The sequence below is a fragment of the Rhinopithecus roxellana genome, chromosome 3 (assembly GCF_007565055.1).
Source record: "Rhinopithecus roxellana isolate Shanxi Qingling chromosome 3, ASM756505v1, whole genome shotgun sequence".
NCBI classification, from domain to species: domain Eukaryota; kingdom Metazoa; phylum Chordata; class Mammalia; order Primates; family Cercopithecidae; genus Rhinopithecus; species Rhinopithecus roxellana.
This window is the reverse complement of record NC_044551.1, coordinates 90,314,603-90,323,502: the sequence shown is the minus strand read 5'-3', so window position 1 is coordinate 90,323,502 and position 8,900 is coordinate 90,314,603. Positions and strand designations below refer to the sequence as shown.

At 42.3% G+C, this 8,900-nt stretch overlaps 1 pseudogene; it reads right to left on the bottom strand.

Annotated features, from left to right (window-relative positions):
* Nucleotides 1-1,277: 1,277 nt before the first annotated feature.
* On the bottom strand, nt 1,278-8,718 carry LOC104656650 (annotated as a pseudogene).
* Nucleotides 8,719-8,900: the final 182 nt, after the last annotated feature.

Below are 8,900 nucleotides of genomic sequence, written 5' to 3'. Positions count from 1 at the left end.
TGGATTGGCTAAGGGCTTTACATACATTTTCTTATATAATCCTTAGAACAGCCCAAGAAAGCTGGTAATATTCTTGATTTCTAGATGAAAAGATTAAGGTTAGAGAGATGAAGGAATTTGCTCAAACTCACCAAGATAGAAAATGGAGGATTTTAACTTCCATTAAAATGTTAGGATTTTAACCCATTGGTATCTTCTCAAGCTTGTCCACTTAACCACTAAGATGTATTATCTCACTAGTCATATTCCAGTGGAATTCAACATGTGTGGAAGAGAACCGATCTGTAAGAACCAAATCAATTTTCCCATTTAAAAAATGATTGTTAAAAAGATGGACAGTTTGGCCAGGTGCAGTGACTCACACCTGTAATCCCAGCACTTTGGGAGGCCAAGGAGGGTGAATCATGAGGTCAAGAGATTGAGACCATTCTGGCCAATATGGTGAAACCCCGTATGTACTAAAAATACAAAAATTAGCTGGCTGTGGTGGTGCACACCTGTAGTCCCAGCTACTTGGGAGGCTGAGACAGGAGAATCGCTTGAACCTGGGAGGTGGAGGTTGCAGTGAGCCAAGATTGTGCCTCTGTACTCCAGCCTGGCGACAGAGCAAGACTCTGTCTCAAAAAAAAAAAAAAAAAAGATGGACAGCTAGAGGACTTTCATCCATAGAACTGATATTAAAGGAGACTGAGATGGTTACAGTAGACCAAACCTAAACAGTGTACCAACAATGGCAAAATAAAGTCTAATCTTAGCAGCAATTAAATATATGCACCTTAAAACTATTTTGTACCTATAAAAAGTTGTAATAGGGCCGGGACAGTGGCTCACGCCTGTAATCCCAGCGTTTTGGGAGGCTGAGGCGGGTGGATCACCTGATGTCAGGAGTTCAAGACCAGTCTGGCCAATATGATGAAACACCGTCTCTGCTAAAACCACAAAAATCAGCTGGGTGTGGTGGTGGGCACCTGTAATCCCAGCTACTCGGGAGGCTGAGGCATGAGAATCGCTTGAACCCAGGAGGTGGAGGTTGCAGTGAGCTGAGATCTCGCCACTGCACTCCAGCCTGGTAACAGAGAGAGACTTCGTCTCAAAAAAAAAAAAAAAAAAATTGTAATGGTCAGGCATGGTGGCTCAAGCCTGAAATCTCAGCACCTTGGGAGGCTGAGGCAGGGGGATTGCTTGAAGCCAGGAGTTTGGGACCATCCTGTGCAATAAAGTGAGACTCCGTTTCTCCAAAAAAAAAAAAAAAAAAAAAAAAAAAAAAAAAAAAAAAGTTAAGGTGCCTTGATGTTGAAGCTCTTGGTTGCACTGAATTTGTTTAATTTTATTGAAGGGCAAAAGTCATAAAAATCAGCATAGCCCTGATTCAGTAGCAATGCTGTGTCATAGAAGATCACTCGGAGATACTGAGAAAAACACAAAAAACAATGTCATATGAAAAACAGAACTTTGTATTAGTGTTATGGGCTCGTCAATACAAAAAGTAGGTTAATATACGAAGGAAGAAGGTAGGGGCTAACTATAGGCTAAAACGTTCTTTTCCTGTAAGCGATACTCATTTGATCAATGATCTCAAAATGAATAAAGCTAGACAGGGGTTTCCTTTGCAGTAGAAGTGGACGGGAGACCTGCACCAGGAGTGGAATATCTTTCTATTTGCTCTGAGGTCAGAATGAGTGGAAATAATGCAACAAAGTCAAAGGAGAAGTGCCAGGATTTTGGCCCCATTCTTCACTCACACGGTGTCACTCATTGTAAGATGAAGAAGCAGAAAGACGCAGGAAGCAGATGTATGGTGTTAAAAAGAGTCCAAGGGGGCCGGGCGTGGTGGCTCATGCCCGTAATCCCAGCACATTGGGAGGCCGAGGCAGGCGGATCACCTGAGGTCAGGAGTTCGAGACCAGCCTGGCCAATATAGTGAAACCCAGTCTCTACTAAAAACACAAAAATTAACTGGGTGTGGTGGTGAGTGCCTGTAATCCCAGCTACTTGGGAGGCTGAGGCAAGAGATTCATTTAACCAGGGAGGCAGAGGTTGAGGTGAGCCAAGATAGTGCCACTGCACTCCAGTCTGAGCTCCACAGAGAGGCTTCATCTCAAAACAGAACATGACAAAACAAAACAAAACAAACAAACAAACACAAACCCCATAAAAACAGCCCAGGGGAAGTTGATAAGAAGGCAGGCTTCAACCAGTGATTTCTTAGCCCTGAACAGGAAACCTTAGCAACTCCTAAAACTGTATATTCTGATTACCAAAGTAACAAATGGTCATTGCAAAAACATTTGTTCAACATAAAATGTAATAACATGGCATGAAAGCTAAGCTGTCCTCTATCCCACCTCTGAAATGACACCAGTACACAGCGAGATCCACTCTTAGCAGTCTGGGGTATTTTCCCATGTTTTTGTTTATAACATCAATGGGACAGTCTCTACACACTGTTTAGCAACTTGTTAGAGGCATCTAAGAAGTTTTTGACAACTTCCCTGGTGTTTGATTTTGATAAAACTAATATCTTAATTACCATGAAATTGCTTTTCTTTTTCTGTCCAAGTTTTTCCAGGAACACTGAGGCTTCAAGATGGTGACCATGATTTTCTTGTCATATCAAGTACTCTGGTACATCATGTGTTCATCTACCACATTTTCATACATGCCATTCCGTTTCTCTTAAAACTACTGACACAGTAGCTGGGTTTTGCTTGTTTGTTCAAACCTGGCTCTCTTATTTCTTATCGTCTTACTTTCTTCCTGTGGAAAGAAATCATTCTTTCTGATAGTGAGTTGAACTTATTTGAGTAGGAGATTCCTAGGCTTGAAATGCAAGAGGGTTATGTTATCTGTTTGGGAGTCTTAGGGAGTTTATCAAAAGAGCAAAGTTAGGTAGACACTGGAATTTGGTCCATACTTGCACTTTAGAGAAGTAGGCAAAGCAGCATCCCTTCATTTATTTACTTATAGTAAAAATGTGCATCCTTTGCATTCTGTTTATCAACTTGCTTTTGCACTTACCAATTTATTTCGGGCAGCATTCCTTGCATTGAAGTTAAAGTAAAAATATTCTAATTATGGTAAGGGCTGATCCGAGAGTAGAAGCAGGTGGTGCTGAGGAGTGGATGCGGTACACGCTCTTTAACACTAGGGTCTCTACAGTCTCCATTATTCAAAGGTGGAGCCATGTGAATAATTGTTCTACAACACTCTTTATGCCATTGTAAGGTAACTTGTTTTCTGACTGGCTTAATGGGTGATTATGGGGGAAGAGTAGCCAAGGAATCGAGGACCGTTTTCCCAAGACTGAGCTTGCTATGCCATAATCCCCTCCCTGATGTCTGTAGGAACAGGGAGGCACTGCATGGAAAAAGCCCTCGCTGTTTAGGAGGCTATCACCTTTTTATAATTGGTTTGTTACAGGAAAGGGTCCCAATCTAGACCCCAAGGGAGGGTTCTTGGATCTCGTGCAAGAAAGAATTCAGGGCGAGTCCATACAGTATGTTGAAAGCAAGTTTATTAAGAAAGTAAAGAAATAAAGATGATTACTCTGTAGGCAGAGCAGCGGCATGGGCTGCTTGGCTGAGGGTACTTACAGTTATTTTTTTTATCATATTTTAAACAAGAGGTGGATTTTTCAAGAGTGTTCTGGGAAAAATGGGGGCAATTCCCAGAACTGAGGGTTTCTCCCCTTTTTTGATCATATAAGGTAACTTCCTGATGTTGCCATGGCATTTGTAAACCGTCATGGTGCTGGTGGGAGTAATGAGGACAATCAGAGGTCACTTTCATTGTCATCTAGGTTTGGGTGGGCTTTGGCTAGCTTCTATACCGCAACCTGTTTTATCAGCGAGGTCTCCTAGACCTTGCTGTATCTCATCCAATGACTTAGAATGTTTAACTCCTCGAAATGCAGCCCAGTAGGTCTCAGCCTTACTTTACCCAGCCCCTATTCAAGATAGAGTCGTAATGGTTTAAATGCCTGACAATTTTATGTATTTTCTTAATAGAAAATGCTGGGCCAGGCGCTGTGGCTCACGCCTGTAATCCCAGCACTTTGGGAGGCCGAGGCGGGTGGATCATGAGGTCAGGAGATCGAGACCATCCTTGCTAACATGGTGAAACCCTGTCTCTACTAAAAATACAAAAAAAAAAAAAAAAAAAAAAAAAAAAATTAGCTGGGCGTGGTGGCAGGCGCCTGTAGTCCCAGCTACTAGGGAGGCTGAGGCAGGAGAATAGCTTGAACCCGGGAGGTGGAGCTTGCAGTGAGCCAAGATTGCACCACTGCACTCCAGCCTGGGTGACAGAGTGAGACTCTATCAAAAAAAGAAAAGAAAAGAAAAGAAAAGAAAAGAAAAGAAAAGGAAAGGAAAGAAAAAGAAAGAAAGAAAGAAAGAAAGAAAGAAAGAAAGAAAGAAAGAAAGAAAGAAAGAAAAAGAAAGAAAGAAAGAAAGAAGAAAGAAAGAAAGGAAGAAAGGAAGGAAGGAAGAAAAGAAAGAAAGAAAGGAAAGAAAGAAAGAGAAAGAAAGAAAGAAAGAAAGAAAGAAAGAAAGAAAGAAAGAAAGAAAGAAAGAAAGAAAGAAAATGCCAGTGAACTTTGGGACTGAAAGGATAGTGGAGGAATTACAGCCTATGAAAGGGAGAAGGGGATTGGGAATGAGAGCTATTCAGGTAGACAGGATTGTTTTTATTTGCCTCTCATCTTGGGCAAATGTTCCTAATGTAGCACCAAGGCTAGGCTGTCCCTTCCATTTCAAGTCCGATGCTTCGTAGTAAACAAATGTTTGCTCAGGTTTCCCAGCTATCCTTTTACAGTACATGAAGAGGAAATTAAATAGGGAAGCAAGGTTAATTCATTTTCTTCATTACTCAGTGTGCAGTAACAGGGAATGCAATTCAAAATCCCTACTTTTAATATTTGACATTCCTCTTGAAACTATTGCCTCAATTTGTGTTAGAGTGGAGAATGGTGGTTAATGAAGGACTCCGCATGTACTGTGCATTGCAGGCCCTTGTTAAAATTTCTCCATTAAATTTTGTGCCTCCAAGCCTTTTGCCTTGCTGAAGATACCCTAAACCACAGCAAGAGGCAGCTTCCCTCTGCAGCATGCGCTCTTAGGGAAAAAAAATTAGGCATTTTCCAACTGGGTAGCAACTTTATGCTCATTTAAAACTGGGTTTCTCAACTTTGCCGTTATTGACATTTTGGCCCAGAATGTCTGTCATGGGGTTGTCCTGTGTTCATTGTGGGATGTTTAGCAGCCATCCCTGGCTTCTACCCACTAGATGCCAGTAGCACTTTTTCCTCCTCACCCTTTCACCTACCATAGTGACAACCAAAAATACCTCCAGATATTGCCAGTTGTCCTCTGGATAGCAAAATAGCCCCTGATTGGGAACCACTGATTTAAACAAAGGAAGTCTTTGCACTTGGCTGTGTGAAAGGTGAGGTTGTAATAATGGGGCAGGGTTGGGGGCAGGAAGGAAGAACGACAAATATATAGATTTCAATATTTTCTTTTGGTTAAAAAACTATAAATATATTTAAGGGGGGAAAAAGCTGTACACTTTCATCTGTAGTACTGTCTGGCCTTTTGCTTGCAATTTGCAGATAAGATTTTGTAAACAAATTGCAGGAAGTTGTTCCTCCACTGAAAACTTACCAGTAGAGCTGAATTTACTTTCAAATTCTCTAAATGGGTTTCTGAGGGTTTGGATTAATGCAGTGGCCTTGAACAGGAACTATCCAGAAAGATGTCAAGCAAAGGTGGCTAGAGTCACACTTGGTGACATCACTGTCACCATGCTTCTGATTCATTCTTGTTCTACATCTTTTATTTGAGATTTTAATCCTCTTTTTACTATTTAAGAGGAAAGGATGGGGAACTGAGAAAGATGCTAGGCCTTGGTGGGTGATGTGGGAGGTGGGGAGAGGGAAGATAGGAGGTTTTGAGGCTTGGTGAGGTCTGTATAATAATCTATTGTAGATGTCTTAGTTGACACAATAGATATCATTTGAAAAGCTGAACGCACATGGAAATTTTTGTAAACTGACTAGTGATTTAAGTGAAAATGAGTGCATTATATTGCAAGCAATGACAAATCTTTTAGAAAAAAATTAGTAATCACAGAATAATTTATCTTTTGGATAATGATTTTCATAATGCAGGTTATGCTTCCCTGGAGCAAGTTACGCAGGTAATTAAAAATGACAATGGAATTCAGTTTATAACCGATGAAATCCAGCTTGTTTGTCAAAAATAAATGCATTCATTCCATTTGGGGAGTAAAGCAGTCTTTTTTTCATGAGGGTAATGGTGAAAGCTAATTAAATTTACCATAAATTACACCCTTAACATTTGTTCCCAAGTTCATTAGTCTAAACAGACACATTCACAATAGTTAAACAGTTTTCTAAAATTCAGAACTTTAAAGGTTTATTCATTTGTTCCCCAAGTATGTGTTTAAAAAAATGTTTTAAGGAACATACACATTAAAAATGTACGATGTTAGATGAACAACTAAAATTGACTAAAAGCATCACCAAATTGGATTTTATACAGCAATGTAGTTACATCGAGAGGTAATATTTTGGCAACCATTTGCTGCAAACCTACAAATTCTGTAAAAGCTTCTAAAGGTTAATAGCACTATCAGTCAGTTGCATCATTATCTCATTGAAGATGAATTCTTACCCCCCTTAAAAAAATCAACCTTTTAAGAGAACAACTAAATCTGATAGAAGACAAAATTAAGGAGACCTGTAGTTCTTGTTGGTGGAAGCTTTTGCCTCTGGTTTCTATGGTAACCTGTGATCTGTATTCCAATCACACCTTTGAAAGGTTTGTTTTCTCCGTCATGAAAATTTAGCTGGAAGCGCTGAAGGTACTGAACATTAATTTTTATGTGTCTTTTTTTTTTTTTTGAAAAATTAGAAAAAGAGAATAGAGAAGGAAGATAACACCCACAGGCTTATACTGCAAATACAATGAGAAAATCTATTTGCTAATTTTAAGATGATTTACATGCCCGCAAGATCACAAGGATAAAAACCCTGAATGCTAAATGAACAAGTACGCAGCTCTTCTAACAAACTCAGGAAATGTCTTGAGCATAACATTGCAAATATTCATCTAATTTGATAGGGTAAAAACCTAGAGACTTTCTCATAAAGGTTGAAAGAAAATGTAGCTCACTGGTTTTCAGCCTGGAGTGATTTTGCCTCTCAGGAGACATTTGGCAATATCTGGAGACATTTTTGGGTGTCACAGCTGGTGCTGGTGCTGGTGCTGGTGGTGTGTGTGGAGGGTGGTACTGGCTGCTAGCAGAGGCCAGCAATGAATACCAAACATCCTACAGTGCATAGGACAGCCTCCCACAACAAAGAAATATCTGTCCCCAAAAGGAGGTGGGAAAATCTGCGTCCTCCATTTAGCCTTTATAGATGGTGTACTGGTGTGAGAGAAATAAATATTCAAAAGAATGAAATGTTTTGGAGGCAAGCTCATTTGTAATTTGCTTCCCTGGTATTTTACTACACTAACTTTTATTTCACTTTAAATGGCAGAAAGAGAAAAAAGAAAAAAACAAACAGTTCCCGCTTTTTTCTTACCTTTGGTTTAAATTTGAACATTTCCAGCTGGCATGCATTCATCTAATTTGGTGCTGCCTCCTATGACCTGTAAATGTGTACAGTAGGGTCCTCAAGGGTTTCCACTGCAAAATCGCTAGTGCGATTGAATAGACATTGTCACTTTGCTTAATTTAAATATGTAAGTTAAAGTTATGATAAGTTAATTTTCCTGTGAAGTGAAAATGCACTTACCTTTCCCCGGCTGAATACAGATGTACTTGCCTTTGACGTCTGCCTCCCTAAGTATGGCTACAGTTTGTCACTCCGGTTCTGAAGGGCGACCCTGTCACTGAATTCGCGCCCAGGTCATGAGGGCAGAACCATCTTAAGGACAACCTGCAACTCAATCGATTTTTTCTTGGCTGGGACGCAAGGCGAGCATGAAAGCGATCCAAACACAGCCAGAGGGCGCCAAAATGCCGCAAATAAAAGTTCCAACGGCGTCAACTGGCTTTTGCGGGAAGGTAAAATTGGCTTTTGTCTAATCAAAGAGCTACCGTTGTCAACGATGTCACATTACGTTATTTTTGTATGTCCTCTTGCCAACAGGTAAGCAAAGTGAACGCATCTCCCAACCCCGGTGGCTACTCTGTGTCCCGGTGCTAAGCCAAGTGTCCGCCCCGCAGGGCACCCGGACACGCCGTGGTTGGCCCCAGCTTTGACTGGAGCGCTAGCGAGCAGCAGCGTGCGGCTGCCTCGGCCAACCCCGTCTTCTCAATATTGGTGGGCTCCATTAAAGCACAGACATCAAAAACATCGACGGCCCCCTTCCCCTCTTCTCTTCCCTCTTTCCTCTCCCAAGTTCCGAGAGCATCCTCCGAGGGGCGACGTCGCTCGCCCCACCAGCTGGACCTCGGCGACCGCGCTTCCCCCGAAGCTGCAGCCTTCGGGGCTCAGCCCCGCGGGTGCGGGTGCAGGTGCGGAGCCGCCCGAGGTGCGCAACTCAATTGCAGCGGCGCCGCCCAGACGTGCCTGCAGCTGGGGCTCACCCCAACCTCGCTGCCCGCCGAGGTAGCGGAATCGCAGTCGACGTCGGGAGCGGGCTGGACGGGGGTCTGAGAAGGGTAGCTGGTGCCAGGGGGTGTCATTCAAATATCACCTCGAGGCAGCTCCCTCAGTCTGAGCGAGAGCCCGAGCACTTCTTATCCAACCGTTCCAAATAAATGAGGAGAGAGAGAGAGACAAGCCCACGGACAGCCCAGGCGGCGCGGCGGGGGAAGGGGGACATGGGAATGGAGGGGAGGAGAGGGGAGGCGGAGGGGGGATCTGA